The sequence below is a fragment of the Myxocyprinus asiaticus genome, chromosome 25 (assembly GCF_019703515.2).
Source record: "Myxocyprinus asiaticus isolate MX2 ecotype Aquarium Trade chromosome 25, UBuf_Myxa_2, whole genome shotgun sequence".
Taxonomy (NCBI): Eukaryota; Metazoa; Chordata; class Actinopteri; order Cypriniformes; family Catostomidae; genus Myxocyprinus; species Myxocyprinus asiaticus.
In genome coordinates, this window is record NC_059368.1 from 20,881,989 (window position 1) to 20,901,036 (window position 19,048).

General features: G+C 38.4%; 1 pseudogene; it reads left to right on the plus strand.

Moving 5' to 3' along the window:
- The window catches only part of LOC127416029 (GDP-mannose 4,6 dehydratase-like), an 87,434-nt pseudogene extending 69,105 nt beyond the window's left edge, over positions 1-18,329 (plus strand).
- Positions 18,330-19,048: the final 719 nt, after the last annotated feature.

Sequence of the window (19,048 nt, forward strand, 5' to 3'; positions counted from 1 at the left end):
TAAATAATCAAAATAATTATAAATAAAATATATACAGTATGTTATGAAAAATAATAAATCCGATAATTAAAATGCATTACATTATTGTGGCAGATGAGTAAAGCATTGATGAGACAAAAGGTGGCTTTAGAAGGCAATATATTGGCCTACAGTCCACAGCAATCCATTTTGCAATCAAAATTCCTCAATCTGTCTGAGACAGATTTAATATAAGGGCTTTTCTAAGTACACATGTCAGACTGATGCTTTTGGGGGGCTGTATCTTAATATAAAGATTTATGTATAGCATATCCCGACAAGGTGTCAGTGATTGTTTTTATTTCACTTCTAGAGGCTGCTGTTACACTGTAGAACCAAGCCGTGGTTTGTAGAACATCTGTAGAAATCTCCAGCGCTGGCCACAGAAGAACACGGAAGAAAAATATTGGCATTGATTTTTGCTGATAACTGATAGTTCCAAAAAGCAACTATCAGCACTGATTAATTGGTAGAACCGATATATCGGTGTACCTCTAATTTATTCGTAAAAATTGGCATCACATTTCCCTCCGATTGGCCATTGACGTAAGAAGTTTGTTTGAGAATGCTGATTGGATACACGTGGTCACAAGATCAGCGATTGCATAATCTGTCATAATTTACCAATCCCGAATTTAAGATGATTTGAATATTGAATATCATCCTAAATAGCCTGTGGGAAAATACAGTCACATGCCCAGATGCAGAAAAACAAAAGAGGCATTGCTGAGAAGAGGATGCCATCGCAGTTAATCCTTTGTTTTCTCTTTCACTTTACGTTCCTTTTAAACCCTCCTCTCCATCCTCCAGCGGCTTGAAGAAGTTTATATATGTTTGCATGGATGAATGGCAGGGGGAACACTGAAACAGATTTTAAGACAAACTATGTGTCATTTTTGGAAAGCTCAGAGAAATCCAAACACGCCCTCATCCACTGGAGCAGGGAACTGTCCTTGAACCTCATGTTCTGATCTACCTCTTTGACACTTCCAGTGAGGTTTAACGTGATTGGCTAAACAGATGTATGTCTGTGTTTGCTGATCTATGCACAGAACTCTGTCTTCATTTGGATCAGAGGGTGATTTTGTGTTTGGCTGATGTTAAAGGCACCTAAATCCTGGAGCCAGACTAGAGCAGGCAGACTGATAAAGTGTTTTCTATGTTTTTAGGGTTGCCTTTAAATGTAGTCTCATTGTGTTAGTCATTTAAATCTATCTTTATAGTGTTTCATTAGGCTGAAGCCAAATTTGTTGAATCTGTTTATAGTCACTTTTTTAGTTACATCAAGTCACTTTTATTTATAAAGCACATGTAAATAACAATGAATGTTGTCCAAGGTGATGTACAATGAGATCAAAAGATCAGTCAATGCTATGAAGATATTAATAACATCAATAGTAGGAGGGGTTCTAATATGGGGTGCCGCAACAAAGAAGGCAGTTATCAAGGAACAGAAAAAAGTGAACTGTTTGAAGACCTTTGAGGCCTAGTAGGAGTATGATATTGTGGGTCAGTAATATGAGATGCCAAACCATGTAGTCCCTTAAAAACAAAGCATACAATCTTCTTGCTTTTACTTTTTTAAGATACACAATGCCCAAAGAGTCCCAGGGTGTCCCAACGCCTCCCATTACGGCAGTAGAGTGTGTGTGAACAGGAAGGAAAGGGAAGGGAGTTGAGCTGCAGGCCTCTCAGCTGTCTTTCACAGCACTAATGATCCTTGGAGAGAGTTAGGGAGGAATGGAGAGAAGAGGATGGAAAGAAAGAAAGGGATGTTAAGACAGATACAGCAAGAGCAGTTTCAGTTCCGAATATTTTTCCTGTTGCGTATTTACAGTGGCGCTAATTCACCTTGCAATTCAAAAGTCTTTGCTGACAAAACTAGAAAGTTGCCAGACATTAAAGACTGTAAAAACAAGCACGGTGGTTTCAACAATGAATCTGTTACAGTGATTTTCCCTTGTGTGTGTGAGAGAGAGAGAGTAACAAAAGAGAGAAAAAGATTGCTGCTTGCTATGACTAAAATAAGATCAGAGAATGTTGCAGACCATTTCCTCTCTTCACTTGACCTCTCTGTCTCTTGCTATGTCTGTCTCTCTCGTTTTCTCTCTGTCTTTCTCACACACACACACACACACACACACACACAGTCACCTCTGTCACCCATAGGTTTCATCGCTCAGAAGCTGAGCTTGGGGAAAGTTGAAAGCTTAACTTTTGACCTTTCTCTTTTGTCGCATTCATCACACCCGCCTTAGACAGTGTGGCGTCATGATCATTGTACATCATGATCGGTTCTAAAAATGAACACTTGCACGAGCACTAAATGTGGGTTAAACTTACTTTGATGAGTAAATAAAATGTTCTTTTACATTTTCTTTAGTTACTAATCAAATGGTTGGTTGATTTATTAGGTTCTGCAATGTTACATGGTTGAACTGTAACAGAAATAAAGAACAAAGATAGTCTGCACTTTGAAGATGTCTTATTTTAGTAAAAGCAACAGGGTAGTAATACAAACATTTTGCCCTTAAATCGAACTGTAAAAATGGTAAGACCCTCGCTGGTGCAAATGACGTGTGACTGTCTGCAACTTTTCACGACAACAACTTTTACCTCAGGTTAAGTTGTTGTCGAGACTAACAACATGTAGCTCTGGGGAAGATTTTCAGAGATTTATCTAGTCCTTCTTCAGAACTCCATGCATCAACACATACATGGAATATTCCTCGCATTAAGCCACCAAAACATAAATATGAGGAACAAAAACACAATGGGTTGTCTTCATGTTTTTGTACACGATGTCACTGAGATACTATTATACTGCGAGTGAGGCAATGACCTCCACTGTTTGTCATAAATATCCTTTGCAAGGAAAAAAAGTTAAATAATCTGTTATATATTTTGCAAAATAGCTTTCATGGTCATCAGAAATATTTAGGTCTGGTCACTGATCAACGGTGAGGATTTTTCTTTCTGCTGACCCAGTGTAGTCCTGCCAACATTTGTACCGGCCACATCAAGTGGTAAAAAAAAAAAAAAAAAATATATATATATATATATATATATATATATATATATATATATATATATATATATATATACACACACACACACACACATATATACATACATACTGTTTATACTGTATGTGTTATTGTATGAATATGTGCAAGAAATAATGTATATTTATTCCAAAATTTTGTTTAAATGTTAAATTTTATCTGCCAAAAAAAAATAAAATAAAAAGTATATAAAACTGAGGTGGCATAAAATGCAAAACATTACTGATTGGTATGTAATTTTAAACCCAAATTTAAGTGTTCTTCAAAGTCATCTGTCTTAGCCAGCTAGGTGTTTTTTAGGTGGACCATTTTAAATCAGAATTCGCAATGTTTAATAGATCACAGAAATCCAATCCACAAATTACAGACCACATCCAACAGAAATCCATCAGAACCACTCTAAACATAATCTTTATCCTTTACAGAGGTTGTTTAGTGTTGTATGATTTAGAACAGCCTCCTTTAAGAACCTACAGACATTCAAAATGCAGTTTGTTTGCTTTGTTTGTTGTGAGAGTTTATGTTACGATGAAATCCAAAGCCCGAAGTCTCTCGCTATGAGTATTCTCTCTCTGTCTGTCTGCCTGTTATCTCGTTTGAGAGTTTTTTTGAGTGAGTAAAGCAGGAGTGAAATATGAATGAGTTGGACGGCCAAATCCTGCGCTCCCACTGCAGCGTATAAAATGTGCTGATGGCGTCTTTATCCCTCTGTCAAGTGGAGGGGAACAAAAGAGTGGAGTCCTATCAAGGGATAGTGAGGCGATTCTCTAGCCAACTGGTTAAATGCTGAAGCACTGGTGTCAGAAAACATGTGTGTGTGTGTGACAGAAAGACAGCTACTGCCAGGCAGAGACAGAAGACAAAAGAGTGTGAAGATATTGACCCACTGACCTGTTGGCAAGCGTTCTTGCTTTCAGTATCTCACCATTTATTTTTCAGAAGGCTGTCGGTATTCTCTCTCTCTTCATCTAGGTCATCACATAGACCATGTTGATACAATCTGTGTGTTTGTGTCATTGTGTAGTGGTTGTATGGACTTGGGAATTCTGTGCTTTATTCCCACAATTGATATCCCATGAGGGTTTGTGTTGACGTCAGGACAGAGATGGACGTGTGTGTTTGTGTGTTTGGGTGTGTGTAAGATCATAACTACATAAAAGCATATACTACTGGGAGCAGATGAGTCTGGATTAAATCTGTGTCACGTGTATGTGGGGGAGTCTGGATTCTTGATCCCAAATATGAACTTTTCAATGATGAAATTAAGTATTGACGCATGCAGCATTGAATTCACCTCAATCTGAGGATGTTATCATCTTATTTGCATCTTGATATGATGTCATCATCGAATATGATGTAATTTGATCGACACTTTTGGACACTGAAGTCACACTTAAAAATGTCTAAATGTTATAGGTGCCCTAGGAGAGGAACCACGGGTGTAGATGATGACATTAACTATTGACATTTTCCATAAAGTTTGACAACCAACATTTTCTTAATTGTATCATTTGATAGAAATTAACAAATTAACAAATAATTTAGGTAGTCATTTGAAACTTTTTTTTTTTTCTTGCAAAATGTGTTTTAGCAATATATATTGGATCAGAGGGTGACATTTTTAAGTGTTACTTAAGTGTCCAATAACTTTTTGGGGCCACTGTATGTGTCATTTATTGATTTTGAAATTGAAAATACTTCATAACAAAGATATTTATCTCTCTTTCTCTATCTTTTTTCAAAGGCTATGTGGCTGATGCTTCAACAGGAGGAGCCTGAATATTTTGTCATAGCGACAGGCGAGGTGCACAGTGTACGGGAGTTTGTGGTGAAGGCATTCGAACACGTGGGCAAAACCATTGTGTAAGAACATGCAAACCCACATATACACATCTACCACAGATTGAAATCCATCTGGTTAATCTGGCCCATCTGGTCTTGATTTACAGAAAGCCTGTACAAGACCACAAAACAACACGCAAACACTCCATAAATTTCATGAATATGTAGTAGATATGCAGACAGCTGAATTGGGCAACAGAGAAATAAGATGAAGGAATGTGTTGAAAGCTCGTTCTCTCTCTCTCTCTCTCTCTCTCTCTCTCTCTCTCTCTCTCTCTCTCTCTCTCTCTCTCTCAGGTGGGAAGGGAAGGATGAGAAGGAGGTGGGCCGCTGTCAGGATACAGGAGCTGAAGGTTGATCCGAAGTACTACCGGCCAACTGAAGTGGTGAGAAACTGTATTTGTATCTTCCTGTGTAATCAAAGATCAGAGTAAAAGATCCTGCAAAGTGCATTGGTGGCCAAAAGAGCATGCAAGAAATTAGTATGTGTTTGATATTCTGCTTTTCTCACTGTGCTTAACCCTGGGTTATCATCTTTTTAAACCCCACTTTTAACCCTGGGTAAAGCAATATTTCACACTTTTAATGCAGGACTATGAAACCCTGCTCCGGAGCAGGGTTAACCCTGCATTGCGGTGGCAGAGATATACAGGGTGAATCGATGCAGTGTTTGATTGTTTTGAATGTAGAAAGTTGTTAAGCAACAGACAACCAATCATATAATGCCTCAGAGCTTAACTCATTTAATATTCATGCAAATTGTACAGTCACAGAAACCTTTATGCTCTGTTTACGTTCTCCGTCTGAGGGAAACTGTAAAATAGCGAACAGTGGTGACAAACACAGTAACTGGTGTGACTATGAGACAGTATTCCTTTTGCATGTGTTTTTTAAGAAAGACCCTGGGTAAAAATTTCAAGTGTGAAAAGCCCTTATACTGTACAACAAAGGTGTTGAATATTCTTAGTGTGGGTGTGTGTTATAGAGAGGCTATAAATGCTGTTTTCTTTGCCTCTTACAATTTAAAGGGATAGTTCACACAAAAATTAAAATTCTCTTATCATTTACTCACCATCATGCCATCCCAGATGTGTATGACTTTCTTTCTTCTGCTGAACACAAAGGAAAATTTTTATAAGAATATCTCAGTTCTGTTGGTCCATTTAATGCAAGTGAATAGTGGCCAGAACTTAGAAGCTCCAAACATGACATATTGGCTGCATAAGAGTAATCCATATGACTCCAGTGATAAAAGTCATACACACCTGTGATGGCATAAGGGTGAGTAAATGATGAGAACATTTTCATCTTTGGGTGAACTATCCCTTAAAACTATCGGCATATTGGTCAAAAGCATGAAAACTGCGAAATGACAGAACAATGGTTTATTTTTAATTAATTCCATAAATGTATTGCGTTGTTTAAAGTTTATAACTATTTCTATCTGTAATATAAAGAAACACCTACTAAGGGGGCCTGGGTAGCTCAGTGGTAAAAGACGCTGGCTACCACCCCTGGAGTTCACTAGTTCGAATCCCAGGGTGTGCTGAGTGACTCCAGCCAGGTCTCCTAAGCAACCAAATTGGCCCGGTTGCTAGGGAGGGTAGAGTCACATGGGGTAACCTCCTCATGATCGCTATAATGTGGTTCGTTCTCGGTGGGGCGCGTGGTGAGTTGAGCGTGGATGCCGCGGTGGATGGCGTGAAGCCTCCACACGCGCTATGTCTCCGTGGCAATGCACTCAACAAGCCACGTGATAAGATGCGTGGGTTGGTGGTCTCAGATGCGGAGGCAGCTGGGATTCGTCCTCCGCCACCCGGATTGAGGCGAATCACTACGCAACCATGAGGACTTAAAAGCGCATTGGGAATTGGGCATTCCAAATTGGGTGAAAAAGGGGAAAAATCCACAAAAAAAAGAAACACCTACTAAAATAAATTAAATCTGAAGAAGCATGCTGAATATGCATATACATTTTTTATGCTCTATCAAAATATGTAAACATCTGAGTTCTGTTGTTTAGAACTGCAAAAACAGAAGAACAAAATGTTTTAGATGTGCAATATTTATACTATATATATATATATTGGCCGACAGATTTTTTTACATTTTAAAAAAATTTGTTTTATCTGAATCAGCCAAATATAAAATGTAAAACTATTATAAGGTACAAAATTAATAGCTAAGAAAAAAGGGTAACATACAATCAGCATAAGTTAATTAAACCACACTCTGTAAGGTACAAACTGAACAAAGGTCATCCATTTGCAGAGAGGTGAAATGAGAATTTGAACTTTAACCTCTGTGATAGTAAGTAAATCACTGCATTTCCTTTAGGAGATATTTTGACTCGGAAGTGTCAGTGCAGATGCAGATCACTTACGAGGTGTACAAGGCATGTGTGTGAGGTAGAGAGATTTACAAATGTATTGTCCACAGGCTACATATGAATATGTTTATAACTAATCAAACTTGTTGGATTAAGCCTATAATTAATCAAATAACTTCTGGCAGAAACAGAATGAGGCTCAAAGAAAAGAGATCTTGCTTCAATTTCACACGTATGATTATGTTTCTTAGTCCTCTTTGCCAGCATACTTGCTTCGCCAGCAGGGAGTAACTGGATGAAATTCATACACAAACACACACCTATTAATAGTCCCTGAGAGAAAGGAGCAGGTCAATTGTCTAGAATGTTCTACATGTTTATCTAAAGAAACCCTCTTTGTCAAATAAACTGGTGTGTTTTGGAGCCATCCTAATCTGTTTCCAAGTGGACTACACCTGCATGAGTAATGAATAAGTAATTACCGACAGATACAAATCTTAAGACTGAAAGATCCCACGACAATGTTAAAAATAACCGTCACACCCAAACTACTTTTAGAAGAATGGTTCTGTGCATTATTATCATTCCCAAAATCAACATTTGAAGGCTATGAATGATGGCTATCATTCTAGACGTAACTTGTGGTTGCATGTGCGTAAATTGTAAGTGAATAATGAAACACAAATCACCTGCCTTTATTTGCATAACCTTTAGAGATCTCATAGCGAGAGTATCTGTGGCTTCGCTGCAAATAAAACCTGTATTTACATTTCACTGGACGTATTCTTTCAGATGACACACACTCACATTCCTTCAGGAGGCATAGTTTTAGCTTCCCAATGAGAAAAGCAGGTAACGCACTTGGCCTTGTCTGTCCATCACACACCATCTACTCACAGACAAAGAGACTGTGTGTGTGTGTGTGTGTATGCACTGAAATTATTTGCCAACTTCCTTTTAAGGCCTGAAATACCTAGTTTTAAATTAAGCTTGAAATATTAGCATGAATTTTGGTTACTTTTTAGGATTTCCAGCAGGAGAATTGGCTGTAAAATAAATATTGGACATTCTTTTATTTCTCTCTCTCTCTGTTTTATTCTCCCACTTACACACACACAGAAGTAGGCTTGGTGTAATAATGAACACATAAGAACCGAGTGATCTCTCTTTTAGCTGATTGAGTGGGTTTAATAGTGAAGGCTTGAACTGATGAATGTGGCCCCCAGACAGCCGCTGAAGACCGCTGCGTGAACCCTGCGGTCCCCACTCAGCCTTTCAGTGAATGCGATTTTGCACATCCATTTCATTCTTTCGGATGCTGATTTAAACAATTTTTATGAGGCACTTTAGGGAAGGAGGACCAAAGTTAGCCAAAGGCTTTTTTTCTTTTTCACTTTTCATTTTCCAGACAGTCCCCAGGAAACCCTCGTCATTTTTTCTTTTCATTTTTCATTTTGGAAGAGAAGGGCATAATGAAAGCAGACCTCTAAAAAAAAAAAAAAGCTTTTATTTATGCAAAAACTCCACAGACAAACATATTTGCAGCAGTCACTCAGTTTATTAACTTGGTGACTTGTTTATGAATATCTTGCCCTGCTGAACTTGTATGCACATCTTCTCAAAATGACAGACTAAGATTTATTCTTTTATAAACAGTGCTGTGGTCATTTTGCTATATGGTATGACTTCAGCAGCCTGCCTTTATTTTTTAATGCCATTTTTACAACATTTTAGAATGAACTGAGTATGGGGTTGCATACGCAACAATGACTATTGAAAATCTGAAGCAATAAAGCATGTATGAATGTATATGCATCTACCTACTCAAATGAAGTAGTCACACTGTACACACTGTATGCACATTCTTTTAAAGTTGCTTAGGTAAGAACATGCCAAAAATATAAATGTAATGTACAGTACATAAGCATAAGTATGAGCACGCATGCATGCAGTATGAGCGTGCGAGAGGATGATAAAAGACAAAGCACACACAGGCAGCAGACTACAGTTTGTACAATGTGTGTATTACATCAAATCAACTTCAAGACTTGTTGACCCTGAGGTATTGCCACCACGTAATGATGGAATTATCAGGGATTAGGATTATATCGCACATATGTTAGCATGCTTCCTCCTGCACCTCAAAGACATATTGCACAGTTCTCTCTTAGAGACTTGAATTTGACACTGAGCTTACATGCATGTTCTTACTCCGATTATGTCTACAAAGTCAACAATGAGTAAGGTCATGTAAACGCCTTAAACAGTTTTCCTTTAAAGGGGTAAGGCCATAAATGGTTTAAGCATAACCTGATCGGCACACATAGAATTTTGCACACTACCCCGATTTCACGTTGCATGAAAACGCCTTTACCGGCATTCTTACCGGTTTATCCTGTGTACAAGTGTTATGTGCTTGACTGTAGTTACACCAAAAGCAGAGAAATGCAAACAAAGTTTTCTTGTGCTGTCAGATTGGTTTTTGGTAGTTATCAGCTATTTGTATGCATGTAAACGCTTTCTTTTCTGTGTGTTATTGTGTATATTTAGAGTAGAACAACACGAACAAGAATGTAACCCCATACTAAAGACTAGGGGGACCAAATGTAATTATTTTACAATCAAACTTTAAAAGACATATCAGTCAACCTAATAATTTGACTTTTGGGAGGTACATGTCCCCCTCAATGTCTGTGGTTACACCCCTGCAACATACATCCTTGGCTGTATCAAGTACCTCTTGAAATCATTCCAAACAATGATTTATTCAATGTCTTCTCCCTTGGATTTCTTGAGTATACAAAAAGCTGTGTTAAAACATATTGGCTGTGTCTCGTTTGGAAGGCTGCATCCTCCGGAGGTCGCATTTGTCGGCCGCATACGTCATCGAGGCTGTCTCATTTCAGAAAAGCGAGTAGGACACTTCGAGTGCAGCCTTCTTTCACGGGAATTCGGAGGATGCATGAGGTGTATCGTTTGTAGGCACTCACAGCCCACAATTCTTTGCTTCAACGGAAATGTCTAAAAAGAATTACGCCACTTTGCCCATAAATATGATGTTCATACGCAAGGAATCTTAATTCCCAAGTTGAAGTACCTCAGTAGATGGGTGCAGAGTATATAATATGTATAATTATATTAATATATCATTAAAATAAAGTATTAGACTAAAAGTACACCTGTAAAATCTATTTTCGTTTCTCTTTACATCATTATAACTCTCCTAAAATGTACCTCATGCATTCCTTTCCAGAGGGACTTTGTTCCCTTCTCACTCAAAGTACTTGCGCTTGTTAAAGAGTGGCGTGCTGTCATAGCAACCAGGTTACGTTCCGTTTCCATTTGTCCTACGAAGGCTTTCTCGTTTAAACGAGGCTTGTTTAAAGAAGGACACTCAGTATACTGCAGCCTTCAAAGGACACATCCTAACTAGCACGCAGCCTTCAAAACGAGACACAGCCATTGTCATCCTTATATAATTCAACACTACTGTATTATTCATAACTGTCCAATGCTTAATCCTAAAACAGGCAACGTGCACCACAAGATACATACTAATTAGTGTCTTATAGGGGGTATGAGAAAGAATTTCTCACCCAATCTTTTTATCATTTATCATAGTTGGGTCTGTTTTGAGTATGTGGGTCACATAACTTGGTTCAAATTTTCTGTGATCGTTAAGTCAGACTGACTTAAAAACAACATGGCCGCCCATGGTGCAGGATATGTTGACATTGTGATAATTAATTATATATTAATCTTGCTTTTCTTCAGTAAAAAAAAACAAAAAAACAATAAAACTGCTAATATTAATTGTGAACATTGTCTTAAGATGCAGAAGAAGAAAATTAAGTCATATGTTTTTCATGCTGTTATTTTGCACATTTGGAAGTATGTGCATCCCCTGAGATGCGTTGCCAGATTGAGGGAAGAAAAAGGGTTAAACACATTTATTACACTTACACATGTCATACATGCAACCTCATTGCTAAATCATTAGCAGTATCATTTTCCACTCTTGCCTGTTTAGGGTTAACAGCCAGTGTTTTCTTTTGATCCCATAAGATGTCATTTGCCCTTCAAGTTTTGAGCTTTAACACATTATTTGATTCTCACATGAATCAGTACATTGTTAAATTGACACATGCATATTATTAAGACTTTTAAATATACCTTATCTTTGTGCTTTGTTTACATAATGCGTAAGTGCATGCTTGTTTTTTGGTTTCAGTTGGAATGAAAGATGGATTTGACCTTTCACTCCAAGGATCAGGATGGGCTGATCTTATTTTCTTTGTAGTAGAGGTCAGGGGCGAGATAAAAAGCATCTTGTTGTGAGCAGCACACACACACACACGGAGGCCCTCACCCCGTGAATGCAGGAGTCTGTCTTATCTGACCCATGCTGAGCGTCATAGTACCAGCATGCAAAACACAGCTGCATCATCACTTACCTGCAGCTTTGCTTTTAATTTAAATGGAAATACATTTTATTTCAGGTTTAAGATCAGGGGCTCTGGCTGCATAATTTTTTTTTGTTTGTTTTTTTATGTGCATGTGTGTGTGTGTGTGTGTGTGTGTGCGTGCTTGTGTGTTCACATGTAGGCATGTGTTTTTAGATTTGTGTGCACGTAAGGCAGGTCTCCCACCTTTTGCAGAGTTTTAGCCTCTCTTGTCTGTTGCAATGCTTTATGGGTAGTGCAGTCTTTGGGCTTTTCTGGGTATTATAGTTGCTGTGGTTTGAGAGGCTGGCTCTATGTGACAGCTTTACGGTGATACACGGTGTAATAGGTCAGAGTTGTTAAAGTTGAGTGTGAATGATGTTGTAAAGAGTCTGGCCGGGCGCCAGGTGCAACTCAAACCTGCAATAAAACCCACGCTCACACCGATCAGCCTTTTCTCATGATGACCGTATATACATCCACTTTTATTTGCATCATACTTTACGGTAAAGCTTAACTCTGACTTTCATAATGTTACATGGCACGTTTTAACGTGGGGTCCTAGCTTGCGCCCCAGAAAGTTTTCTTTCCGCTGTGTCTTTAGACCTAGCACTTTTCACGTCGAGGCATCAGGGAAAGAGAGAGAAAGACAGAGAGAGTACTGCACTGAGAACAGAACTGAAAAAATAAAGCGGGAGAGAGGGGTGTATGTTCTCCCCTGGCCTACTTTCTGGTATTTCCTGAAGGACTTTGACTGAGCGGAACCACCCTGGGCCCCACGGAGGGGAAAGAGAGAGAAAGAGCTTTTTAAAAAGAAAGAGTTGAGAATATAACTTTTAAAAACCAAGCCCAAATATAAAGCCTCCCAGTAAACAGGTGGATTTTGTTTGTTTTTGGATTTTTTTTTTAAAATGTATATTAAAGTTCCATTGAAGTTTTAGGGGCAAAAGACTCTCTTTTGAGTAACTGCTTAAAAACAGTAGAGAATGAGTGTGTTTACATGCACACTAATATGCTGTTAACTACCAAAATGCAGCTTATTAAAAAAAATCAGACAACGCAAGAAAGCCACTTTTAAAAGAGACTCAAAATCATTGGGTTATTCTCTACTTTTGACATCAAAGCGTAAACATTCATGTGGACAACACTTGAATACATTGAATAAGCTGGTAAGAATTCCGTCGAAAAATCAGGGTAATGGACCAAAATCTACTCGTGCCGATCGGTTTATGCTTAAACCGTTCATGATCTTAAAGGGCGGTCACACTAGACTTCAAGCATGCAAACTTACTTGGGACACTGCAACAGACAGGATTTTATGTCACGCGTTAGGGCTTCTAGTTTTAATAAATAATCACAAATTACAGATAATATTATATTTAAAATGTTAATATATACCATACACTGTTCTGCAACAATAAAAACATGCAGCTTTGAAATATGTATTCTTTATATTAAGCCAAAAGGTCAGTGTGTGATGTTTCAATCTCCTATTAGTAACACGTCTTCTCGTCATACGAATTCACAGGTCAAACGTTTGTATGCAGTGGATTGCAAAATTTTCTTGCGTTTCCGCTTCCCCACATTGGATGCGTGTGAGCGCGTCTTTACCCCAATAAAGGAACGCTGTTAAAGGCATTCACACAAACGTCTATATTGTTGGCTTATTTAGCATAATCGGTGTAAGAACATGTATGTAAACACACTCTTTGTGAAGATATAAAAGGAATATTGATTACCACAAAAATTAATTTCGACTCGTCCCTCCTTTTGTTTAAAAAAAAAAGCAAAAATCTGGGTTACATTGAGGCACTTACAATGTAAGTGAATGGGGGGGCCAAACCATAAACATTAAAATACTCACTGTTTCAAAAGGTTAGCTACAAGACATAAACAATATGCTCATTAGTGTGGTAAAATCGTTTACTAACCTTTTCTGTGTAAAGTTATAGCCAATTTTACATCTTCGTTGCCATGACGATGTAATGTCAACAAAACCTAAAATCCTAAAACGACTGTAAGAATGACGATTTAAACAACTTTACAGCTCAAATAATACATGAGTTTTAATAGAAGAAACTATGTATGTGCTTTAATAAAATTATAAGCTTCACATTTCTGCCTTTAAACCCTCCAAAAATTGGCCCCATTCACTTCTATTGTAAGTGTCGAAATTAGTTTTTGTGGTAATCAACATTATGCCAAAAATGCTGTCGATTGAGCTTAACTTGTACTGAACCCGGAATATTCCTTTAAATTAGTTTGTCAATTGTTTATTACTGAACTAAAAGGTGCAACATTATACTGGTTCTGAAATGGTTACAACTAAATAAAAGTTACTTGAATAAATGAAAGTTGATTAGCAATAAACAGAGCAGCACTGGTTATATTGTGACAGTAGATCCGAAAAGTGTTATTTTTCAAGGCCAGTGTTTCTAACAGTGTAAATATGAATATGCGTGCTAACTTTTGTAGCTACGATGAGCTTGTTTTTACTGTGTGTATCATAATGACCCCTTGGGTGTGTGCACATGAGTGTTAGCACTTTCACGGCTGTGAGTAGTGGGAGAGGAGAGGTTAATTGTGGGCTGCCCTCTGTAAATGGCATGTCCCAGGCTCGTTATCTTGATTGAGTAATTAACTCTGGCTCTCGGCACTCTTACTCACACTCTGTCAGGCTGCTGAACTCCTGACATCTCACATTCCTCGCTCCCTCTCTCTTGCGCTTTCTCCCCTCGTGCTCTCTAACTTTCGCACAACTCGTCTCGCCAAGCTTTCAATTTATCATAATTTTCCTTTCTCTCCATGTCAATCCTGTCTCCGTCCTCTCTCTCCTCCTCTTCAAGCACTCTCTATCACTCCAGACAAGACTGTCTTCTTGCACACAGGAGTTAGAAATGTGAAGGAGCTCTTGATAATAATTCTCTCGTCTATGGATGGTAGCGCTAACTGTGCAAAATGTGTTATAAATTTCTGTCGTCAAAGCTCTTCTTTTTCTTCCCATCCATAGTGAAAGAATTGGAAAAGGAGGTGAGATTAAAAAAAGGTATTTGGGTCATTTGAATGAGGTGAATCATGAATCTTGTGCACCCAGGCAATGACCCTGCCAAAACATGTAGACTCTGCCCAAGAAGATACAGCACTCTGCGGCTTGTAAATACACAAACACTGCCAACATACCCACATGTAAGCACACACAGATCCTGTCTAATAAACACACTGTTGAGAATGCGTTCAATTTTTAAAGATGCTTTGGTGCTGTGAACTTGTCATTCAAGTTCGTTGCATACCTCAGCTATTAACACAATGACTGTTCTTTTGCACACTTTTTGCTTTCTCGATATAGTTTTCCTGTTCTGTGGCTGATTGACTGTTGTTTAAAAAGGGAAATCATTAGAGTCTTTGATCACCCCCGAAATTTACAACATCCTGAGGAAAAGAACACATATACTTGCATACACACAAAACTGCACAGCACTGCTTTATCGGGACCTAACGCAACGTCTGTTGAATAGCCACAAAATTATTTTATTTTACCATGTACTTTCGTGTATGCAGTTGAATTAATCTCTCTCTCTCTCAGTCTCTCATACACACATGCATTTAATGTGTCAGACACTTAGGGTCAGTGTCTCTTTGCTGGAGTGGGTTTACATGATCACATAAATATTTATTAAACGCTTAAAGCAAGAATCTGAAATAGAGACTTGCTCCTTTGTGTTGATACAGATCAGAGGTTTCTGCATTGTCTTCCCTGTCTCTTTTACGCATGAAAAGTCTACAAAAAAAATTATATTTGGAGTTTCTAATGTCTTTTTATACATTATATCACACATACTGAAAATAAAATGCAATCTAATGATTTGATTTAGCATGATGACCCAGAATCTAGTTTTAAAAAATGCAGTTTAAAAGCTGTAAAGACTGATTTGTGTATTTTCGCACACAAACAAACACAAATTTCCAGGGACCTGTTTAGCACGGTGAAGATTGACACCCACTTTTGAGCTTTTTGTAGCTCTGGTCATAGTGCGTTTGTGGATTTCTCCTCTGACTTCTGATCATTGCGTGCATGTGAAACGGATATTAATTCTGTTTGAGCATGCCGTTGTGTTATCATGCTCGTCTTAGAAACATTAAAAGTTCTGAGCCCCATCAGAGACTCTGAAATATGTATAGCATGTTCACAGACTTTCAAATGTTGTGTGTAGTCATGCTGTGGTTTTCTGTGTAAAAGTGAGCTAACCAAGGTTGCTTGATGTTTGTCAAGGTCTGTCTCTCCAATAGTTCTGAATTCCTTTACGTTAAGTGCCAGTCACACACAATAAAAGTCTACCCAGATGATGATTATCGCTTTTATTTATTGTCTGTTTGCATTTTATTTACCATACATGCAGGCGCTGCTCTGCTTTTGCACCCTGATTGGACATTTATGTTTGAACAGGTATAGATCAATTATTTCAACAAAAAACCTACTATTTGAAACTAATATCTGCCTGTGAACTTCTACTGTGACTTTGATATGTCTTGACTTGCTTTCTATTTAAAAACATCAACTACTGCACGATGGATGATTCACACGCAAAGGCAGTGTCTGAGTTGTCTTCTTCTAATTAGTATTCTAGTTTTCCCTCCTTGTAAATGTTGTACATTGTCAGTACACTGCTCTTTAGGAGTTTGCATGTTAAGATTTGGATGGATGACAGAAGCAGCTGAGATTAATTTAGCTTTAAAAAAAATGAAGACTAATTATGATTAATATGCTGCTTTAATATAAGCCTTGATTATGATGGTTGTATGCTGTTTCATATGTTGATGAATGAATACTATTTTGGTAATTAGTTTTTAGAATATGGTTATGTAATTTTAAATTATTTAATTGGTACTAAAATGGAACCATGAGTGGTGACTGTAACTTCTCTGCGTTGAAAATATGGGCTTTTGGAAGAACATTTCTCATGATGTTTTACATGTGAGTCAAGGCACAAATGTGCTGTTGTGAATGTGTGTGTTCTGGTTCCTTAGAGCTCTGGTGTAATCAGATCAGCAGCAGGGGCAACCTTGAACCCTTTACTGCCACCCTGAGAAGCACCCCTTAAAATCAACTCCTAAACGTGTGCATGCATTGCTGTCCCAGCAGGAGAACAGAAGGGGTTAGGCCACAAGAGTTGCATAATCCATCATGCTCTGGCACTGGGAGAGGGCTGGAAAGAGGGGGTGCTGGATGGATGGCCTGCCTCTGCCCTCACCTTCCCCCAGAGACACAGAGCCTGACACCTGTGTGTAGTGCTGGCGAATATGTGGGTGTATGAATGTGAAGAAGAGTGGGGAGTGGAGTGGAGTGGAGTGGAGTGGGGGGGGGGGATGTAAGTACAGGTTGGGAGGTCCTGTTAAAAAAGTAGAACTAAACCACCCCACTCCCTTTTTTCCTTTGTTCAATCTTTCTCTCCTTCTACTGTCTCACTCTCTTTCTGTCTATCTAGGACTATTTGCAGGGAGACAGCTCCAAAGCCTTGAAGAAGCTGGGCTGGAAACCACGTGTGACGTTTGAGGTGAGCTTTCCTATAAAAATCTAAGCAATTCTCTTGAAGTGATCTCAAGATGTGCTGAAATAATCTGTGTGTGTTTGTGTATTGGAACAGGAGCTTGTTACAGAAATGGTGGCCGCAGACATCGAGCTCATGCGGAACAACCCGAATGCCTGAGCCCACACGCCTTAGTCTCGACGCATGCCAAAGGAGCAGTTTTGTGTGTGTGTGATTCAGCCTCTACTGAATATCTTTTCCTATATCTATCCTTTTCCCCCATCTCCAGCCTTCTGACCCCACTTCCACTGTGAACTGAGGGTCCCAGGTTTTGTCTTCCTCCATTAAAGGAATATTTTGGGTTTAATACAAATTCGTCCATGCTCAATCGACAGCATTTGTGGCATAATGTTGATTACCACAAAAATTAATTTTGACTTGCCCCTCCTCTTCTTTAGAAAAAGCTAAAAACTGGGTTACAGTGAGGCACTCACAGTGGACGTGAATGGGGGCCAATCCGTAAATGTTAAAATACTAACTTTTTCAAAAGTATAGCCACTAGACGTAAACAATAATCGTGTTAACATGAACTTTTCTGTGTAAAGTTAAAGCCAATTTTACAACTTTGTTGTCATGATGACATAATGCCAGTGACAAATAATTAAAAGCTGATCTACCTAGATCACTGTAATCGAATGTTTGTTTTTTTGTTTTGTTTTTCTAAAGAAAAGGAGGGACAACTCAATTAATTTTTGTGGTAATCAACATTGTGCCACAGATGCTGTCGATTGAGCTTAAATTGTATTGAACCTGGAATGTTCCTTAAATACTGTCACAGTTCTGGTTGTGTATGGATTTGTAGTTTAGTTCTCTTTCTAAATTTCTATACATGTTTAAAGCTGTTTATCTTAATAATTATGTTGAGGGTCCCTGGTGTTGCATTTCTCCATTCCTTAGTACTGTCACATTTCTGATTATGTGTATGGATTTTTATTTATTTATTTTTCTCTGTCTAAATGATTTTAAATATTATTTTCATTATTTATAATTATGATGAGATGTATAAATAAAGGATTAAAGGTTTTGTAGAGCTTTTCAAAGGTCTCTATTGCTGTTTCATTCATGTAATTCCTTGATCTGAAAAAATGACATTTACTAGTTTGAACATCTAAAATTGTTTCCTGATCATTTGTAAATTACAGCGCTTTAAACTTTAGTGTATGTAGTGTATTTCAGTTGAGTTTAAATGTTTGTTTCTCTGAAAGAATAGTTCTGTACTTCTAATGTATTGTGACGACACCTTAATCGGTTATTTTACCCTATGGAATATTGCTCATTCAATGAGTAAAAGCTCGAGATTGCGTCATTACAGCCAGTGCCGTTGAATTTAAAAAATAACGGTCAACTTTTGTAGCAGTTTGACTCTCTCTCGCCTCAGAGGTAAGATATACGGTAAGAAATGCGTCAGAAAGCGGTTCGTGCCAGATTTCGCGGGTTACGTGATGGTCACCGAGCCCCTCACACCGAACAGAACTCCTCTGTTGTATTAAATCTGAAACGGGCGTGTAAGAGGCATCGTGGTCCTCAATTCCAGATGCTAGAGCACAGCCCACCGCGCTCAGCTCAGGGAGCCGTAACTCGCCCTTGTAAAGCAGCTCATGTTTAATCACCTCTGACGTCGGGCGCAGCTGGGTCACTGAACCCTTGCTGGGTGTTGCGCGGCGTGCGAAAAATCCTCCGCCATGTTTATTTGCAATGGTGAGACTGTCGTCCTCATCTAAGTAATTAAAGAGACCTCTAACAGCGTGGCTCGCGTAAGTCAATTGG